The sequence below is a fragment of the Leucopleurus acutus genome, assembly GCF_964270905.1.
Source record: "Leucopleurus acutus genome assembly, chromosome: 15".
NCBI classification, from domain to species: Eukaryota; Metazoa; Chordata; class Mammalia; order Artiodactyla; family Delphinidae; genus Leucopleurus; species Leucopleurus acutus.
Window position 1 is genome coordinate 66,417,825 of NC_139157.1, and position 22,446 is coordinate 66,440,270.

Below are 22,446 nucleotides of genomic sequence, written 5' to 3' on the forward strand. Positions count from 1 at the left end.
GCCACTGTGAAAATCTTAGCTAAGAGTTGAGTTGTAGGGATAAAGAATGCAATCAGCCTTACTTATACACGAAGTGAATAAGTGAGGCTGATGATCTGGAAAACCTGATCATTTCACAGCTAATTGGTCTAAACGTCCCTTGCCCACTGCTTGCAGATGGAGACCCACCTGTATTTTTTATGACTGTTGCTGTAATTAAATACCATTTACTTTTTCTTAGCTTAAGAATGCAGGCCCCACTGACTTTTTCTTTTGAGTAAATTTAAGTTTGTGCAAGAGGGAATTACTTACAGATGATTTCCCTCATCTGGGATATGTTACTTTACTTGTAAGTGAATGAATAGTAACCATTCAGATATCTCTTTTTTAAACTTTCCCCCAGTTTTCCTAACAGTAAATATGAAGAAACGAAAAAGCAGTGCTTTCATGCTTAGTGTAGCATTACCGTATCTCCTCACCCACCTTTTTCCTAAGCGCAGTCTGGTGAACTACTTCAAGATTTTGTGAGGTCTTCGGAAATCAGTGTAGCTGAGAAACACCATGAAAGCAGAAGTGTCCATGGCAGTCTTATTCACCACTGTTTTGCGATACCTGAATGGTGCCCAGCACCCAGGAGGTCAGTAAACGCTTGTTGAAGGGATGATTATGTATTGTCCTCTGAGCTTCTGGGGTCCAAAATACAGCCAAGAAAACTAGTATGTGAAGCAGCCTACAGCTGCACTGTTCAATAAGGTACCCACTAACCACGTGTGCCTATTTAAATGTACATTAATTTAAATTGATTAAAATTTAAAATTCAGTTCTTCAGTCTCACTAGGAACATTTTAAGTTCTCCATAGCCACATGTGGCTGATAGCTACCATTTTGGACAGCACAAATATTGAACGTTTTCTGCATTACAGGAAGTTGTATTAGACAGCCTGGTAGAGTATCATTAGTAGAAGCAGAAGTTAGTGGCCCCAGTCCTTTTGAAGTGAGATTCCCACGCGACATGATGTGCACTCATACGACAAAAAGTAACCCTTTTAGATCTCTCCTCCAACACGGTAGGAACTCAGTCAGGAAAGGTGGGTGGCCCACAGAGGTGGCCATCTCTTTGGAACTGGTAGCCCGACAACAGTGGGACTGTTAGCCAGACTGACATTCCAGTGGTCTACACTTATTTGGCTACACTAGTTGTTAGAATTGTGAAATATTTGTACCAGTTACTAGAGAGCTGCTGTTTCAAGCTCTTCCGGGACCTCCTTCCTATGCCCCAGAGGCCCTGGCTATTGGCCTGGGATGCCCCCAACCTCCCCTTAATCCAGCAAAATGAGTTGGTTAATGCATGGCCCGTTCACAGGGATGGGAGGCAGCTCAAGGACCCTGCCCCGGCACTGCAGATTGGTTAAGTGCTGACCTTGGCCTCCAGGAGAGACTGCTTCCTAAGAGTTGTTGTTAAAGCTGCCCCGTCACTACCATGGCCAAGTCGCAGATCACAGAACCGTTAGTCTCAAGAAGCCTTTTAAAAGCGTCTCACCCAATTCCCTCATTTTACTGAAGAAATCAAGTCCAGAGAGTCACTCAGCTACTTTGTGGCCATTTCAGATATAAAACTCTCCTAACTCAGTATTTTTTTTTTTTTTTTTGCTCTGTCTTCCTGTTGTCAGTTTCCCTAACCTGTGAAATGGGGATTTGTATCTTTATGCCCCACAAAGCTGTTAGTAAAAAGAATAATGATACCCATCATGTTATGTATGTCTTAAGAGTTTGCAAAATCTCTCTTGATTGCATTCACATTTGATCCTCACAGGAACCTGTGAAAGGTGTCGAGCTCAGAGGCAGTGAATGACCTGACCTTGATAGCAAAGCTTCTGTGAGCGGTCGTGGTCTGAGTCTCTTAGGGCTTAGGAAACTATAAACTCTCTTGTAAATGTAAGATAACATAACCACATGGCATTACTAGTTTTTAGCTTGCGGTATTTTGCAGTTCAAGTTTTAGTGACATTGAAAGTGTAATTTTGTTCAAGCAACGCTTTTTTTTTTTTTTTTTTACTTTGATAATGTGCCAATTGCACAGACTTTGGTTCAGCGTTAAAACAGAAGTGGGCTGCTTTAAAGTATATTTTTTAAATGAGAGAATCCAAATTTGTAATTAGCTTTAAAAATGCGAGTTTTGCAGTTTGAGTCGCTAAAGAGCTTCTGGTAATCATTTCTGTCATTAGAGGTGGTCTATTTTGTTTTTTTATTCCCCCCCTCCCCAAGTAATTAGGCCCTTTGGAAAATACAGAGTATGTTCTTTCTTTGAGGGTGAGTGGTCATTTCCTCTATCACCACCTTATTTTTCACACCCTATAGGCCTGGTGTACTGAAAAAATTAACCATATATCCAATTGTGGCAAAGAAAAATCACTTAGAAGCCATTCCACCCGCTTGATACCTAATTATCAGGAGAATGCTATTTTAAGTATAAAGAGAAGCCACAGTGGAGGAAATGGTCCACTTCTTGGTCTTTTGATAGATTTGATAGCAACACCCCTTAGTTTTAGAGAAGATTGTTGAGAAGATAAATTTAACTCACTCCCCAAATAAAAATAATTTTCCCCCTCTCTTTTTCTCTCTGTGAACTGCTGCCATCTTATAGTATATACCAAACTATGCAGAAACTGAGTATCTAGATAAGGGAAAGAGTGGGGTTATTTCATTCCCTATAACAAAAAAATCTCTCTTCGATTTTCTTTTATTAGTGTATGAAAATTGTGACCTTCTCTACATCAACTATCCTGTAAGGTTAAATATGTAAAGGGAAGAGAGAAAGAAAATTTATTAGAAAAAGCTATAAATGGAAAGGAACTTGGGCTTGTTAAACCTTGATTTAGCATTACTAATTTGTAGTCACATTTGGGAAGAATGTGTTCATATGTTTGGTTGTTTTTAAAGTATATATTATGTATGTGTCCTCATTCTTCTCCGTGTATACCCTGTTTTGTGTTAGATATAAGACTCTCAACTCTCCATTGTATTCTGAGATACAACCTCCCTCCTGTCCATATAGGACCTTCGAAGTGTTTACGATTATCTAGAATTTTCTTGGATTTTATTTATGCCATTTTCCCTGCTTCATGAAGATACTGTTGGAGGCGCTGACAAAAAAAAAAAAAAAAAAAAAAGCGTCAGGGTAACATTTGTGATTTATAGCCAAACTTAGAGTCACTGAATCTTAGGATTATCTTGGAGTCGTTCAAGACACTAGGCTTGAAGAGATCTTTGAGATTGCAAACCTTTAATTCCTCCAGACTTACTAGGGTAGAAAGAGGATTGATGGGCAAGCATGTACTTTCGAACTTCAGCGCCACCAGTTTCTGTACCCATGCACTCAGCATTACATGAGATAATGCACGCAGGGCACCCGGCACCAGAGTTGACACATCGTAATAAGCACTCGGGAGGGTTAGCCATTATTATGGGCTTGTCTGATTTGGTCTTCACATCTCTTTCTGCTCTCTGATGGCCATGCTGAGGAGCAGCCTAATGTCCAAAAAATAGGAAAACACCAAATGGAAGGGAAACACAAGGCCTCAGTCTTCCAGAAACAGAATTTATCAGCGCACAAATAAAAATGATTGTTTCTCTTCTCATGATGATGTGCGGATTACTTGCATACTCTCCCTCACCCTTTTCCAAGTGAGGACCCTACGGACAAGGGGCAACTCCTCCCTTGCCCAGATCTGACTCAGTCTGGCCTAATGAGGGCAACTTGATGGTAAACTTACCTTATTCCCGTTTCTCTTTTATGTGAAAACAGTGAGCTCTTCACTGTCTTCTGCATAAGAAGAACAAAAATACAATCTAGGTTTGGTTGTCCCTGATTAGAACTTTGTTAAGATGTGTGATGGGCAAGTGTATTTCTTCTGTGTCTACGATAAAGTGGGTAGTTAAATAAATTAACCAAACACTCATGCTGTGGCAGGAGTGTAAATTGGTACAGCTTTTCTGAAAAGTCATCAAGACCCTTAAAGCTCATTTGACCCCGTAATTCCTTTTCTAGGAATCTACCTAGGAAAATACTCAGAAATTCAAACAATCTGATATTCAGATATGTCTTTCAAAGTGTTATTTGCAATAACAAAAAAAAAGGAAACAATATGTAATTCCAAAAATGAGAGAAATAATGAAATAAACAAAACCCTTTTCTACAGGGTGTGATATTACATAGGCATTGAAAAGCATGTTTCTGAAGAATTTTTAATAATTTGGGAAAATGCTCACATTCATAAAATATTGAATTAAAAAGTAGAAACAAAACTCTGTTTTTGTGTATCTGAAAAGAATACTGATCCACAATCCCTTATCCCCAATTCTGAATCCTTTTGGTTCAAAAATCACAAAGGTCTCTTGGTGACTTCTTTGGTAGAAAAATCTGATCTGAACTAATGTGAGGCTCTATTTTATCTGACTAAATAAGAAGATGCATCTATTTTGCTGCAGAGATTTTTAATAGGTTTGATTATGGGGTGCTGCTCCAGATTCCGATGGGACATCATGTAATAAATGGTAGTTTAGCGTTGTAATACTCTTTAATATCCAAGCAGTTCTGAACTCTGAAGTGTATCTGGCCCAGGAGTTTCATTTAAGGGGTCGTGGACCTATACAACAAAATATCATGAATGATTTATCAGTGTCAAGGTTACAGTTGATGTTTATTTTTCTTTATTCTTTTCTGTAAATTTTTCAGATGTTCTATAATCATGGATTCATTTATCCTCAGGAAAAAATAAGTACTATTAATTTTTTTAAAAACATGTTAAAGGCATCAGAGAATCATCTCATTTCAATCAGAATTCTCAAATTTATCATTTGCTTCCTGTATCTTCTTGTTAATACAACCATGTGGTTTTTTTTAATATATAAATTTATTTATTTATTTTTGGCAGTGTTGGGTCTTCGTTGATGCGCAGGGGGCTTTCTCTAGTTGTGGTGAGAGGGGGCTACTCTTCATTGTGGTGCGCAGGCTTCTCATCGTGGTGGCTTCTCTTATTGCGGAGCACGGACTCTAGGTGCACGGGCTTCAGTAGTTGCAGTGCATGGGCTCGGTAGTTGCAGCACTCGGGCTCTAGGGCGCGTGGGCTTCAGTAGTTGTGGCACGCGGGCTCAGTAGTTGTGGTGCATGGGCTTAGTTGCTCCACGGCATGTGGGATCTTCCCGGACCAGGGCTCAAACCCGTGTCTCCTGCATTGGCAGGCAGATTCTTAACCACTGCGCCACCAGGGAAGTCCCGCACTTGTGTCTTTTGAATCAAGGTGTTGTGATTTGTTGAAAGAAAACATTCATGAGATGAAATAGAGAGATAACTGATTGGACATTGACCTATGTCCAAGCTGCCTTGGGGTTCAGGAGAGCACCCGGTGAGGGCTGTGCTTCCCCCTGGGGTGAGCCCCAGCATTGATACCTGGATTATTTTATCGTATTCTGTTTAGGTGGACCGGTCCAGAGGTGCACAGTAAGTTAGAGGTCATGGAAGCCGGGGAAGGGATGGGGTATAGCGGGATAGCAGGGGAAAGGAGATAACGTTAACATGCAAGGTTTCCTCTGCTAATGGACTGTCTTCTTCCCCAATCAGGTGGACACTCGCTGACCTGTCACAAGGTTGCCCCACAGAGCTTTGGGGTCCATGTCTGAATGGATTGCCGTAGCCTTCTCTTCTCTCCCTTCGCCCAGTTCCCTGCATCCTAAGACTTGAAGCCAGCACGGGACCTGGAAAAATTACATGTAAGTTTTGACTAAGGTTTCTTTCCTCCAACCAAAGAAGGCTAAGAATTTTCTGAGATGATAATAACAAGGTGTCTTGAGAATTATAATTGAGGAAGGGAACGGGGTTAGAATCTGCATATTGGTGGTTCCCTAACTCAGTGGATCTTACACATAAGCTTGCTTCAGAGTCACCTGGAGGGCTTGTTAAAGTCCAGCGTGCTGGGCCTCGTGCCCAGACTACCGGATTCAGGAGACGTGGGGTTGGGGGGTAGGTCTGGAACTTGGCTTTTCTAACAAGTTTCCAGGCAATGCTGATGCCGTTGGTCCAGGAACCTCACTTTGAGAATCACTGCTTTAACTCAAGTGTGACTGAAAGGAGGAATGATAAAGGTAGAAAACTGTATGAAACTTCACTAGATTAAGATACTTGTGCTTTACTTAATACATGGACTCATCTCTCAGAAGAGAGAATGTTAAGGTCTTCTCAGCACTGTCATCTTTGAAAGTCCAGCCAAGTAGATGTCATTATTCTGTGCCAGCTCGACTCCAGAGGCGCGAGTACCAGCCACTCTTTGCCCTTGGCTTTCAGCAGGGTTGACTAACAGTGCCGTTAACAGGCTAAAATGACAAATACAGTCCTTTTGCAGGTGTCCTCATCATGCTTTTAGATACACTCAAAAGAGAAAATCCTTTTCCCCCTAGACTGGGAAATATATTGCTCCCTTTCAAAGTGAATCATCCCATTGTGATCCGTCCTCTCATACACTTAAACGTGACTTGTTTTACAAATCACATATGGGAAGGAAGGTGCACCTCTAATAAACAATCCACGCCAGCAAGTCCACGGTTTTGTGGGGTTTTAGGCTCTTAGGACTGACATATTTGGAAGATCAGCATGTTACCGCGTTAGCTTTGGAACAAGCCGGTCACCTCTCTGCCGAGGACAAGAACAATTTATTCCATGTTAATAGAATAAAGTAGAAGAGTTTGGCTCAACAAATGCACACTAGGGTATATGGGAGTGTACATGCAAATGTACAGATGTGCCTGTGAACCTATATGCATTTTGTATATTTCTAAGCTTTCAATGTAGGAGTTTTACACAACATGTTTTCCTTTGTTTCATTGAGTCAATGTGAGTGTAAAAATAGTCTGAGTGATGCTGTCCAGGAAATGTTTGAGAAATTTCTGGGCATTTTGAATCTGTGGTTAAGCATTGTGATTTATAACATTATACTTCAATGTGGTAAATGTTATCATTCAAAGTAGCACTAAGGGCTTACAGTTCTTTTATTATAACTCTCTGAAGTTGAGAATAATCACCTTTAATAAAACAACTCCCAAGCAGATATGTAATGAAGGAGCATTATCTATTGCCTAAACGTTAACAGAGCCCCAAATCCCGGAGATAGATTTAAGTGCATGTGTTTAAAATAAAAATCACAACATCAGACAAATAAGACCCAAAAAGCAAGAGGTGATGAAAGAGTTCTAAAAGGAATTAATCCGGAGCTGTCTTCTGAGAGCTGCCCAAAGGACTGGTAACAGCGTTGGTATTAGGGCTGACAGAGTTGTGAGCGATGTAATTACCTATTATCACTCTACCCTTACCAACTGTAACATCTCCTTCAAGCACTAATTGGCTATTCCGTACAGCATTCTGGGAAGTTTCAGTTTATGAAGCATCTTCACCAAGAAGTAAAATAAATGGGTTGGATCGAAGGCTCCTTCATCTCCCCCCTGCTCTCCTGCTTTGGCGTCTGTGAGTGTCCACGTTTACACTGCAGGTTCTCCTGATAGATGACCTTTGATGTCAGTCAGTTTAATAACTACGAGCCAGTACGGGCAGAAGGCTGCTGTGACACCTCAGGCAACTTGGAGCTGCAGACTCCTGCCGGCCCTGGCGCCACCTGCCTGAAGCTCTCCCTGCAGCCTTGGGTGAAACACTCAAGGCACCAGGTGCCTAGCGCAGCTCTATAAAAACATCATGCATGTGGAGGCGAGGGGTGTGTGGGACCCCACGGTGCTTTCCCTGCAGTTTTGCAGTCAACCTGAAACTGCACTAAAACATTAAGTTTGTTAATTTAAAAAAACCGAATACCAAACGGTATGATGATTCCTCAAAAATTTAAACACAGAACGACCATATGATCCAGCAGTTCCACTTCTGGGTATAAAAGAAGTGAAAGCAGGGTCTTGAATAGGTGTTTGTACACTCATGTTCATACAGCATTATTCACAATAGCCCAAAGGTGGAAGCAACTCAAGTTTCTATCAGCAGTGAATGAATAAAGAAAGTGTGGTATATACACACAATGGAATATTACTCAGTCTTAAAAATATGAAATTCTGACACATGATCCAACATGGATGAAACATGGAGATACCAAGTGAAATAAGCCAGACACAAAATGACAAATATTATATGATCCCACTTATATGAGGTACCTAGACTAGTCAAAGTCATAGTCAGAAAGTATTTAGAAGGGTGGTTGCCAGGCGCTGGGAATAAAGGGGAAAGGGAAGTTAGTATTTAATGGGTACAGGGTTTCATTTTGGGAAGATGGAAAATTTCTGGAGATGGATGGTGGTGATAGTTACACAATAATGTGGATGTACTTAATGCAACTGACCTGTACTCTTAAAAATGATTCACGTGGTAAATGTTATGTTATGTGTATTTTACCACACACACAAAACCCCCCCTGAATACCAGAGCTTACTTTCCTTCTAAGAATACTGGGCAGAATACTAAGTAGTGCTTGACAGGGATGCTATAGTTTGGGAGGACGGAAGAAGCACAGATGGCTGTGTCCCTCACACCTCCATCAGCCCTGACACTACCCTGGCCTTCTTTGGGCAAATGTAAGGGACCTGCAGAATGTTAGACTTAAGTCTTAGGAATAGGTTTCCTACCGGGACAAGGACATACTTGTCAGAAACCACTAGGGAAATTTGCCATCAATGACCATCATCTCTTTCAAAATGCCATTTACACACGCAGGAAAGCTGCTTCACTGTGATGGAGGGGACGTGTACCCTCCTGTGCTCCTGTCATGGGGCTGCTGCAGTTCGTGTGAATTGTGTCATCATAAATGAGTCAATGTACTGCGCCCCGGGATGTGTGCCTCGTGGCGGCAGGTGACAGGTCTTAGCAGTGGAGACGGATGTGGAAGCAGGAACCAGGGGATATAGACTTGCCACAGACTGAAGCCTAGTAGAAAATGGAAACTTGGAAAGAAAATTAGTAGCAAATAGTTCTCCTGCAACAGGGCTTCTAATTATAATGCCTGTTTGACATTCTCCCAATGAAGTACAGTTCATCCCCCATCACCAAATCTCTGTAATGTTGGGCATTATGGTACCCATAAATCACAAAACAATTGTATGAGTGACCTGCAGGCCTGTGAGAAACATGCAGGATTGAACCCACTAAGTCCATTTGGGTCCTATTTGGGGGGAGGGGGTGGATTTTGCTTCTTATTCTAGGTTTCTAGAAAGCTGGCCTTGCAGAATGATCAGTGAATTCTCACGGGGCTAGTAGCCATGTTTCCCTCAGGTCTCCTTTACTTTACTATTTTACTTTACTCCTTTCAGGCCTTGCCCTTAGGTCTGACCAGGGATTGTAATTCCTGAAGAGCGGTGCATAAGGATCCATAGTTTCAAAGAGCTCAAAAACCTCTGTCCTAAATTATCCCACTTCCTCCTTAAGACATCAGAATCACTTAGATGTGTGAACGTGCTTGTGTGTGCATTATATCCATATACGTACATACATACATGCGTGTGTATGTGCTTGGCTCGAGGAAAAGGTATAACCAAAAAAGCGGTGAAATAAAGTCATCAGAGTTGAAGTACAATACATATAAATCAGTCGCTCATTCCCACCCCCGACTTCCCAGACCTGCTTAGAAATAAACTCTCCATGCTTTTCACTTAGGTGATGGACAACAGGGCATAGCAGCAAAGGTTTTGGAGTCACTTGCCGTAGGGAGCTGCTAAAATATCAAAAAACTGGAATTAAAGGTTTTTATAGAAAAGAAAATCCAGGTGAGCAAGGTCTAAGAGAGAGGAGAAGTAGGTGCTTATTCATCTTTGACATCACACGTAGCTACCGGCACCCTAAGCGTGAGTTGAAACGACATGGATATAGACTCTGATCAAAACCAATTCGGCCCCAGGAGTTTGGAGACCATGATTTTTGGATGGACACCCTGACACAGATTCCCCGCAACAGTCACCCAGAGGAAAAGACATGAGGTAGAGAAAACCAACCAAGACCGACCCTCGGGGGCTCTCCTGGTCAGCTCTCATGGCCCCAAGAATCAGACGTGCCTGGTTACAGGCACTGACTTCGTATTTAGCGATGGCTCAGCTACCTGGGACCCAAGTAGCCAGAACCCTGAATTAACTAGCCTTCATACTTCCTACCCACCCCCTCCCATACCCCACCCTACTGCTCACATCCCACTTCCCTTTTTCAGTGATAAAGATTCAGAAAACAAGGTAGCTTTGGTTTAGTAAAGGTAGAGAATATACCCTGGAGGATATTTGTAGGTGGTGACACTGACCTGCTGAATCACTGCGAATGGTTAAATCCTTTATAATTAGGAAAAGAAACTGCTTCAGAAACGTTTTCAACAAAAAGCATTTTCTGTCTGTCAGTTCACCAAAAAACTGAAACAAACCAAAAACTCATCTTGTCTTCAAATAGTCTAATCAACTGAGGTTTTATTTTTCCTATTTTTGTGTCTTAATAATAATCTAAAAATGTTGACTTAGAATAGAAAAATATACAATTCATTTTTATTCTTGGGAAACCACGCAAGTTTTGGCTTTTACCACCTTTCCAGTGCCAGAGTTTAAATCTCAGATATTCTGTTTACATTTATTCTGTTTATTATGTTTGGAAGTGCTCTAAAAGTTGTGATGTTAACGATAAGATTGGTAATAAAATAATTTCATGAACATATATATTTAGTTCTTATTGTCATTGGGGAACCATTGGCATACTTTTGAAGCCATTCTGGTTCTTTTTTAAAGAATGTACGTGATTATTTATAACATATTGTTTCACAATTGTGTTCTGCTGAAGGCATCATCAAAATTAATTTTCATTCTCTGCATATACACTCATGGTACAGAGAGGGGTGATGTGACCAGCATAGTAATAGACAGGTCCAAATTTCAAAAGGTATTATTCCCTGCAAATCTCCAAATAAACTCAGCCATGCATATGACAGAGCTGGTCACCAAGTGATGTCAGTTGTAGTACGAATAGTTTGTCACCTTATTCTCATTAATTTCCAATCTGTTGCTTTTTCGAAATTATTTGTGTGCTCTTTTTTGGATGTGCCTGTACTAAGGAAATGACAACTCTCTCTCTGAGCTGTAATTTAACCCAAGGGATAGCTACCCTCTTCCAAGGACACCCCCATTAAACTGATCACTGGAGGCCCCTGGCGGGTGAAGCTCTGGTACAGCTGGAGGGTGCCCAGACCATGGTCATGGTGAGGAAGAAAAGTATTTGCAAAACTCTGTAGTGTAGCAGGATTCTTAAGCGTCCTTGTCATGCTTAACTAGAAGCTATAATCTATTGTTTCTAGCAGATTTTCCTTGTGTTTCATGTCTGCTTTGTCACCAGCCCAGATTACTCTACTAGATCCAATGTATTAAGTGTCCTTAGTGACGAGAACGATCAGAATCAGAGAATTGTTTCCTTTTATCGAAACAGAAGTAGCTTTATTTTCCTGATTATAAAAGTAATACATGTTTATTGTACAAAATTTATAAAATAACAGAAGATGATAAAGAAAATAAGTTACCTTTCATCCAGCTACCCAGATACAACCTACCTGTTAACTCCTACTTTTGTGTATTTTTCCAGACTTTTTTCATTTTATCAACTAATTCCGAATTTACAAGCAGTACTCTGGCCTGCTGACATCCCACAAATTGCTGGAGTTCAGGAATGATGCCTTTGCTATCATTTTCTAGGACAGTGATCGCCTAGTCGTTTATTTTTCTCCCTTCAAATTACAGTCATCAGCTCTTGCAAGGACAGATACCTCTGTAGACTCACCAGTGTCTTTATGGTGTGAAAATCACTATTAACTGGGGTTTTTTTCATTTCTGTATTCTGTCAATAAAAATGATTTCTGAGTGGCCCTGCGAGATCCTAGTGGGCCTCTGGAATCATCAAAGAAGGATTTAATGAGGACCAAGATGGTTTTAGTGTTAGATCAACTGATTGTGCTCTAGGTATTTAAAAATTCACAGTTGATACACTCTAAGACAATTTGGCAGAAGTGGGGAAAGGTTGATTACCCAAATTCCCCCCATCCCCCAACCATACTCCAAACAATGTGGACTCCAGTAAAATTCCAATTTGACGTTCAGATATAGCCCTTGTGCTATGAACCAGAGAGTTTTCCTTCAGCTCTTCATGCCTTATCCCCCTTCAAAGAAGCTTCTCTTCGGATGCCTCTGGTATGGTGTCCGGGCTGTGGCGTGGGTTGTGCTGCATATCTCTGTGCTTCCCTTTGGAGAGAGCGCGACTTTGGATCGGGATGAATCCTGACTCTTAGCCAAAGTGAGGAAGGGCTTTGAACACTGAAAGAAAACCCAGATTAAAATTAAGGGGATCGTTAAAGGAGTCATCTGAGAAAGGTTGAAGGAATGCCACCCACAAACCTTACGTCAGTAGAATAGAAAGTGTTTAGTAAACAGCTGCTAGAAGAGATTTTGTGTTTTAAGAATGATCCGTATTAGGCATTGGGTGTGGCGAGGTCTTAGCATCCTGTGTACGAGACTTAGGTTCTTTAAAAGCAGGTCCTTCTAAGTTCTTCCCTCTGCATCCCTTCTCATCCTTCGTGTCCTTGTATATAATAGGGACACAGTGGTTACTGATTTGAATTAAAATTTCTGTAGCTCTTGAGTGACAGATGAACGAATGTGCTCAGTCCAGGTATCTATCTTGCCTTGTTCAGACAGTAATCGAAAGATGCTTTGGTAAATGCCCGCAATTGTATCGAATGCCCCGATCGGGTACTGGTGTGGGAAGTGGTCTGCAGTGCTTTGATCCTCCCTTGGAGACGGAGATGCTCATGTGGATAGTGAGAACTCGGTTCCTTGCCTTCAGTTTTGGTTTGACCTCCTTGCTTCCCTGAGTCACGGCGTTCACTCGTGGCGACGGGCCTGTCACAGAAACCTAAGACTGTCCCTTGGACTGTTTGTGACACTGACTCTGAATTTCCCGTGACACGAGCAGCCAGCATTTGTTTTAAGACTTCAAAAACTCACTAAGAAGTTTAGTTGGTTTGCAGTTGACATAGAGATTAACTTTCTCTAACCTAAACCAGTGAAAACTAAAACACTCCTCACCACATAAAAGTTTTGCTTTCGCTGTGTTCAGACCCCTCCCACCCTGTCACAGCACAGTCATTTGGAGTCTAGCGTGGGGAGGTGTGGCTCTGCCTCAGTCGTGGATGACCCACTTTTTCGTAACACTTAATTACCCGTGTTTTTACAACACTAGTCAGAGGTTCTGACGCTAGTGGACTCTGATGCACCTCATCAGCGCTACTCTACAGGAGGAGGTGTGAGCTCTGCAGGGCGTGTAGCTACCGGGGATGACAGCATTTCCTCTGGTTTCTGGATAATGAGCGAGCACACAGGTAAAGCTGCCTTTCTCAGTGTTGACTCTTTTCGTGTCTTCATTACTTGGTGGAACTGACTTTTAAATATTAATCCTTACCTGCATGTGTTTGCTGCTGTACTTTGCAGAGGGCTCAGAGGAACATGCATGCGGATGGGTACCCAGGGACCTTAATGACTTAACTTTTCATGAAAAGTCTAAAGAGATGATAATAAAAAACAGACTCTCATCTCTATCCTGTCTATGCCCCCAGAAAACATCCTCTTCCTCAATTTTTTTTTTAATGTGCTCTCAAGGTGGGTGTTTCTCAACAGCAGTGGCTCCGCTTGGCAGGGAGAGCGTGTATGCATTCGTGCTTGGTGAGCTGCGGGCTCGGGGAGTGACTGGATGGAACAGACAGAGATGAAAATGCAGAGAAGGGAAGGGAGACAGCAAGGGGGTGTTGTGCCTTGGAGAGCGTTGGCCCACGGCACCCTGAGAGCAGATTTAGGACAAGCGCTATTGCCCTAACTTTGGCAAAATCATTCTTGACAGCCTGCTCTGTTCTAGAGATGTTGATGTTTCTGATGTCACTTTTGTTCATTAGAGGAACTTTGAAAACACCGAGCTTGTTGCAAAATGAAACGTTGTAGGTATCATCTGCCCGAATTTACAGAAATGTGTTTGGGGTGCGTTTCTTTGCTAGAAGCCGGTTGACAGGCGGCTCACAACAGGGCGGTGGCGGTGCCTGGCGGATCACACATGCCACTGCGCTGCCTGCTCACCACCGTGGAGTCTTTGAAAATGCCCAGAGATAAGTCAACGTTGTTTTTTTTCCCTGAAAGTCCTGATACAGAAAAAGGATGAAAGTACAAACACTAACTGGAAAAAATGTCACACATTTTAGCTGCTTTGCATCCCTTGTTAGGACGAACCCTGGCTTGGGTTTTGTGTGTGTGTGTGTGTGTGTGTGTGTGTGTGTGTGTGTGTTTCACATTTGTGGACTTGTACGGTAGGTGGAGCAGTGTGGGTGGCCCAGAAAGAGTAGCGGTTAGAATAAGATTTTCCATTTATTGCCCTTTATGCGTGGCTAAAAATAAGATTCATACAAATCAGAATGTGTAGGGCAAGCACAATCACTCTGTTAATTCTGATGACTGGTTTGCCCACATCTTTGCATCTGTCTGGTAAGTGGTGCATTGGGGAAATAAATGTGTCTCCGTTTCAGCAGCAGCAAGGCGGCCAGGTTTGGGCGCTGTGTGTCTTCCTGCGATAGTTTATCCACATTTTCCCCTTCTGAAGGAAGAAAGGCACAACTCATACATAAACAAGGTGTGTCACAAGAAATAGTGATGGGATCCTTGAATCTTTTGTTGAGGAGTAATTGCCTTGTTTGAAATGTTGTCTTACAGCATCCATCTTCTTGGCTCATTGTTAGAAAGTTGTGTCTTGTCAACTCATAGAACAGCAAGGGAGGGATTTCTTAGCAGTGTTGCGGAGAGATGGGAACCCTTTTGTTCGCATAGGAACGGGGTGGGGGGTGGACAGCGGCGGGAAAAGGCCTGCTGTGGACACAGACGTCGGAGGGGCAGTTAACCGAGTAAAAACTCCCTTCATCTGAAGGCCGAGTCTCCCGCAACCACAGTAAGTGGTAATGTGTCGGTTTGTGGCTACAAGAAACACCAAAGAGAGGTGGTGTTGGTGTTCACAGGGAAATTTGCACCTCCGTGATCCCAACGATGGTGCTGTCCCTGTTCTACTGGCTGAGTGGCTGTGACATTTCCAAAGAATGAGCATGTCTACAAGCGTGCTAAAGCCTTGCAGTTTGATGTCATTTGGGAAATAAGATGAGTCAAGAGAGCAGTCATTCCAGAAGCTTCTGGAAACTGATGACTGCAGATCACATTCCCCACTGGTGTCTCCACCCTCAGCAGATGGTGAGGCAGGGTAGTTAAAGTGAGACAAGAGCTTTGGGAGGAGGACCCAGCCTCAAATCTTGGCTTAGCTACCTGTTGACCTTGATCTAGTTACGGAACCTCTCCTAGGCCTGGATGTCTTTCATTAAAAACTGCAGCAGGGGTAGTGCCTACCTCATAGGGTGCTGGTGGGGAGTCAGTAAGATCACGTACGTGAAGCACAAAGCGAGCCTTCAGTAAAAGGCTGATGGTGATGCTTGTTCGTGCTGTTGCGTCGTACAAATGTGGTGGAGAATTTCAGGGCATTTGTGGGGTTCCCCGCTCTGCTCAGAGTACAGATTTTGGAATTAAATGGACACAAGGTCAGCCTCTTGTTCATCGTTTCTCAATCAGAAGGCTACAGGTCATTTCGCAAGTAGTGTGGCTCTTCATCAGCTGCTGATGCTCTCCAGGGGCTCAGTTTTTTATTTCGCCATTAAATTAGCACCATGGAAGCCTCTCTTTCCTCTGAAGGTGAGCGCTGTCTTGTGCATAATCAGTTGTTTTTACCTTTTCACTGTTTTTTATTTAAACGTGGATATTTCAGTTCTGATATCTGTGCATGTTAATTGTAATACCTGCTGATGTACATCATGAAAGAGAGAGCGCTAATGTTATAATCAAGGAAGGTTTTAAATATTTCAGGTGGGAATGGACAAAACTTGAGGAGCAATTAGCTTCCATGGTGGTCTAATTCCCTATAGACAATAGCACATCTGTTATCACATCTGATCGATCCTATAGATAACCAGATGCTGACAAGAAGAAAACAATTACTGTTTCTTCTCCTTTTTATTATTTTTTGCAAGTTATTTTGTTTAATGTAATGTACACCTGCCCTTCTAGGAGTCTTTTTCTGCCCACCAAAGTTTTCCGTTAAATAAATACATTGTATATTCCATAATAAGGTCATCATCGTAGGTATCACTTTTTTGGTTAACCTTTAGTATTAGACGCTCAGGAGGTCACATCAGACTCTTCAGCCTCCTCCGTGACCTTCCTGGGATGCAGTTTCTTCATTTATCAAATTAATAAAGAAATTATGACTGTACCCTGACTTGGCCTCACTTGGGACCTGGCCAGAAGTGATAAATGAGACCAATAAGCTAAGGAATTAAAACATGGTGCAGGTATAAAGCAGTGATGGCTTGCTTTTATCAATGGATGTATTTTGCTAGTTTAAAATTTTTTCTCTCTAAATTTTTCTTTTCATGGTCTGTCCTACCACCCCAGTCACAGATACAATCTCTGAGTTGTAATGTATATGTTAACATCATCATTGGATTTTCTGGATCTTTCACGTTAGGACCCATCAGTCTGGTGGGGTGCAGATATTCCCCAGGTTAACTACACCAGTAAAACCTTTCTTTCACTGGAATGGTACCCAGGTTCTTTCAGTGCATCCAGACAGTGCTGTTTTTTCCTTTTTTTTTTTTTTTCCTGTTGAAAGAAATGGAAGAATGCTTTTCAGGCAGAGCAAATCATTCTAGGTGACTAACAAGTTCCTAGCATTGCAGATACAGCCTCAGTCCCCTCCATGAACACACTTACTCCCTATTATCTTTGCCTGTCTTATTGCACTTTGCCACAGACTGAAGTTTCTGTAAAAATCATAGGCAGGGGCTTTCCTGGTGGCGCAGTGGTTGGGAGTCCACCTGCCGATGCGGGGGACGCGGGTTCGTGCCCCAGTCCAGGAGGATCCCGCGTGCCGCGGAGCAGCTGGGCCCGTGAGCCGTGGCCGCTGAGCCTGCACGTCCGGAGCCTGTGCTCCTCAACGGGAGAGGCCACAACAGTGAGAGGCCCGCAGACCGCAAAAAAAAAAAAAAAAAAAAAAAAAACATAGGCAAAAGAAGGTGATAAATTAGGCTCTGACTGTAATTTCCTACCACACCTTCCTAAGGAATGACACAGATTCTGAAATTCATCTCGTTGGTGTACCGCCTACTTCTTCCTGCATAACCGCCAGTTTTAACCTATCCTTCATGTGCAGTTTGAGGGTACTGGCCAGGCTGGGCTCATTATTCCTTTGGTTGAATGACGTAAAGCATTTGCAATGGAGATTTACTCTAATGATGTATTTTAAGTGCATGTCCTCATTGCCGGTTTAATGCATTCAGTCATGGAATGCTTTAGAGTTTATTGCTAATGGATGAATCCTCGGGAAAATTGGCATTTTCAATAAGATTGACATCTGGAGTGAGAAATAGAAATCTAATGAGAGCATTTCAGCCGAGGTTTGTAATTAGGGCTGAATGGAGTAAATTTGTCCGCGCACACCCCAGAAGGATACCGTGGAAGGTAGAATTACACACTCTGCTATGAATGAGGCGTGAAGGCCAATGGATGAGTGTCAGGCCACGACACTGTGCAGTATAAATGATACTGTCACCAAGTGCTGCACCAGGGTATCAAGGGAATTCCACTCCAGTAAATTACATTACTTAGACAGGCCTGAAGGCATTGTGTCGGAATGAGAGGAGGGAAGAGAAGGCTGTCATCGCCAAGCGGAAGGTATTACATCACAGCTGGCTGCAGGGGTGGACGTCACCTGTTTCCATTATACCTGGCAGTTTTATATTCTCCTTTGTTAATTCGTTTTCAGAGGTTACAAATGTGTACATGTGAAAGCACCTCATGTCTCCTGGGGTATAGGTTTCAGTTGACCACAAGGGAATAAATATAAGTTGACTTGTATAAACGGGTTAGTGCTGGATTCCCTTTCTTGTCATTTGCAGCTGGTGATACTAGATGTTCATTTCTAACCTAGCCCTTGTCTTATTTTCTTTTGGTGACAGTCCTACATACATTATGAGGATGTAATCATCCTTCTCTCTGTGACATTGTTTCTTTTCCAACACCCTGCCTTCATAAGAACATTCGTTTCTCTCATCCTGTCCTAACATTTTTTCCCTCTCATCACCTTCCATCCCGAAGGGGCAACAAATTGATCGGCGCCTAACATGTCATTTCCTGAAAGAATTCCAAGTTAAGAACAGTTGATTCCTAGAGTGCCGTTTGTGGAGAAAAACTGTTTTTTCGCTTCTTCTATTTTCTTTTATCCCCCCCGCGGTGAAGTGAGGCCACCTTTTGGGGGGAAATATTAGGAGGAGAAAATAAGAGCATCAATTGGACCCCTGCCTCCTTGGCCACTGGAGGTATTCTGGGCACTTTGTCCACTTTGACCTCCAGTGCTAGTTCTTGAAAAAGCCATACCAACTGCTCCGGGGTTAGTCACAGCCACTTCTTAACCAGAAAGCAGATGTCCTCTCTGAATGGATAGAGAGTTGAAACTGCAACATTTGGACTTTCTTAAATACCTGTTACACTTTGTCCTTAGTGAAACAAACCTGATAAGCGTCTCTGATAATCTGTTAAGGAGGAGAATACATGGTATTCTGCAGAATGTCTCTATAAGGCTTCCAAACCGCAGATTTTGAGCAACCTTTCTGAAACAGGGGACACAGATAGCAGTGACAATAATATCTTGGATTTGACTTTTTATTCTTTCCAAAAGAATACTTGATCCATATCAGGGTACTGTAATTTAGTCTTTATTTTGTAGCCATAGTTACAATCTTATTTTATTCACCCAAGCATAAAACTTAGTAAAACCAAGATACTTGGGAAACTAGTGTTGAGGGTGGATAGGAGAAACCTTGGTTCACAGTAAGGTGGGTGATATTTCTGTATTATGTTAGGTACCATCACCTTAATGACATTTTAAAAAATGCTGTTAGTTGATGATTCTAAAGTGATAACTAAGTGTAAGAGGCGTGATGCGAAATGTCTGAGTATCACGTGCCATCCGCAGCGTACAAGGACTGTGCTTATAGTCATTGCCTTATTTACCAAAGCGACACAAAAAGTCTGGGGCCCTTAGTTTGTATGTGAAATGAGAGCCCCTCCCTAAATAAACTTACTAGAATTTTTTGCCTTCGTATTATGTTATTTTGATGGTAGTATGTGCCTTATATCTTATATTTTCATTTCATGCATGACATCGATTGGGAGATCCCATGTGTTTTGCCATTGGCCCTAATAATACACATGTGACATATTTCTTTGTCCCGGCTTCTTGATGTAGCATGCTATCAAGCTACATCTTTTGAGTTTTTCTGAGTTGAATCCTGATGGAAGGTGTTTAACAGCATCTAAAATGGAGCTGGGTTAGATGCTCCTCCAGTCTGTAGAGGTTCCTTTGTTCCTGCCTACCTACCCATGTTTGACTACATTCTCTCGGTTTTTTTTGTTTTTTTTTTTAACATTAAAATTGGAAAGGGAGAAAGGGGGAGCTCCTTAGGAGAAATAGGTCTATGGAGAATTGTGAGTATTCATTCAGAAGCTATTCTTAGTTCTGAGAAATATAATGAACTTGAGCTTTGAGTCCTGCTGAGTCTCCCGTTAACGATCCCACCATCACCACCACCTCTCCTCTTGAACATGCTTTCCCCAAAGACTACTGGTATTTTTCCTCTAATATTCTGAATGGAGTATCTTCCAAGGAAGACTCATCTTGGAAGGCATTGAGTCCTGTTGCCCAGCAGGACAAGCATCTAAATTTACTGGATGATTCTTAATTGTCCTATGAAATGCTTCTATGTTGCATTACCTAGAAGTCTGCGGTGTAGAAGAAACTTTTCCGTAGATCTTGATTTACTTGTCAGAAGTCAGCCCATTAATGTTAGCACTTCACTTACATGATCATTATGGTGTTTCCAACTGAAAACAGCTGCCACACGCTCCGTGTTCCCCAGTTCCCAGTGCTGCAGAAAAAGGGACTTTTGTTCTGACTTGATGAGGGAAAAAATGCAAACAACAACATCAGCCCTACCACCAGAGATCCTATGAAGACACGTTCAAATGAACAATAAAGCCGTTTGTTCACAGATGACATAAGGATATAAGAATTTAAACAATAAGACCTCTTGTGAAATGTGGCCGAATAGGCACCACAAACGTTGTGAAGTGCTCTGTCTCAGGGAAGCCAGTTTTTACACGGGCTTCAAAAAACCCATTAACGTATAAAGCACCTTTTAAAAAAGAAAAGAAAATCACTTGTCTCGCTATAACATTAAAGCAATTTCTGTTCTAAAGAAAGCTAAAATGCATTCATTTAGATAAAGTACATGCACTATAATTTATAAAAAATACAGTACTCTATTAGGGAATATAGTGCCTCTTCCCTCCTCTGCCTGAAATGGGAAGTCCATCATTTGGTCAAGACCCTTCTTCCTCTGAATGATATTTATTTCTTTGAATGAAAAAAAAAAAATCCTTTAAATCACTTAGATTCAAGATGAAATTTTAAGGCTTGACAGTACTTCTGTAAATCCTCTGACACTGGTGGAACACGGGGAGGGAATAATCCTGCTTTAAAGGAAATTTTTTATTAAAGTTACTTTTATTTAAACCCTGTCCCTTTTTTGCCTTGCACCTGTGAGGAAGGCTTGGTATATTTGTAGACCCCAGCAAGGCAATGGCAGGAAAATGCAGAGATTTCCTTGTCAGCTTGGATCAGGTCTCTGATTATTTGTTTTGAAGATTCTGATGCTTAAAATGTGACCCTCCTACTTCAATAAAGCAAAAAAAATGTTACCTTCCCGGGAAAGTAGGGAGGGAGAAAAAAACACAATTTAACTGGCCAGAGGTGCTTGTTGAGCTGACTTAGTATTAAACCCTAAAGATTTTCAAGTACTTGCAGACGGATATATGTACAGCATCCTTTCAGAATCCTCTTAATTGAAGAAATGTTTCATCTCTATCTCTGTTGACAGAGAAGATTGCCTACTGATAATTGCTTTGCTTAAGTGTCTGATAATATGCCAGGAATGAGAGCATTCTGTGTTAGGTCATCTTTAATTATGTATGTGCCACCTGTCAGCTCTAAATCAGTACCAGATTAAATCCTCGTGGAGTCAGTTTGGGGAGGGTTGGAGGCAGGCTGGGGTGATCTCTTTTAGAAACAACAAAAATACAGAGTAGTAAACATGGCTTATAACCTGCAGCTTTTTTAAGGAGCCTCGTCTTCATTGTTCTTGGGCAGGAATAAACTCTTGGTACAACTGAAAGACGTTTGAAATCTCGCCCAAGCTACCTCAAGTGGCGATAAATTGCTGTGAGAGAGGATGGTAGTCCCATCTGTTGCATTTCCTTTTCGCTCCCTCTCATCATTGTAAATGAGCCAGGGAAAAGCTCAGAAACATTTTTTATAAGCTGTGTGAGGACAGGAAATATGTTAATGATGTTAGATTTCCTACATTCCAGGGTTGTTTTTTTTTTTCTGTAGTTGGTTGGCTTTTTTAGAAGGACAAATGTGGGTTGGAAATAATGCTTGTTACCCTCTGTCAGCTTTTGGTAGTTTTATTCTCACTTTTCAGGGTTGTTTGGGACTTTCTGGTGGGATGTTTAGTGTTCTTTACTGAAGGTTCTGTTCTCTCTTCTACCCTTTGATAGCATGGATTTGTGAAAGGTGTTTCTCTTTGTTCCCCTGTCAGAGGTTACAGGGAAGCCTTGAGATATTGTGCGCTTTTTACAGGGAAGGAGGTTGGATTGACCAAGGGGCTGAAGGCCGAGAAGCGATACACGGAAGGGAACAGCAGGTGTGTGAGTGATCACGTGGTGAGTTTCCCAGTCTCCCCAGCAAAGGTGAGGCTCCTAGCCTGACTGCTCTCCAAACTGAGAAAATTGCCTCTGTAAGAGCTTGTGAATAATAACCTTAGAAACAGGAATTTGGAGACCCTGAAATGCCTCATTCCAAACACTACTGGCTAGAGACATTGAAGAGAAAAACAGGTCAGCTGAAAAAGGGGTGAAGACCTCCACCTCTGTGATGTTCTATCTAGCACCATGGTCCAGCTCATGGCTCTGAAGGACCCTTGGCTGCCTTCTGATACTGGAGGAACCAAATTTTTGACAGTAAATTTGATGAGGTACATAGACTCCATGAACAGGGATCGGCATTGAAGAGGCCATCAGAGAGTATGTCTTAAAAGCAGTGGTTGAAGGAACTAAGGAAGGTGAGCCTGGAGAAGATAAAAAGGAGACACACAGTAGCTGTACTTCGATGCATGAAAGACTTGGTTATTCCAGAAAAAGCAGAACCGGAAGGTACAAGAGAAAGCAATT

The 22,446-nt window shown here is 42.0% G+C and overlaps 1 protein-coding gene across 2 annotated transcripts in view; it reads left to right on the plus strand.

Moving 5' to 3' along the window:
• The window catches only part of BACH2 (BTB domain and CNC homolog 2), a 361,358-nt gene that overhangs the window by 196,928 nt on the left and 141,984 nt on the right, over window positions 1-22,446 (plus strand). For both annotated transcript variants that reach the window (XM_082855908.1, XM_082855909.1), the window contains exon 3: window positions 5,600-5,748. The gene's annotated coding sequence lies outside the window, so the exon portion shown is untranslated. The remainder of the gene's footprint in view (window positions 1-5,599; window positions 5,749-22,446) is intronic.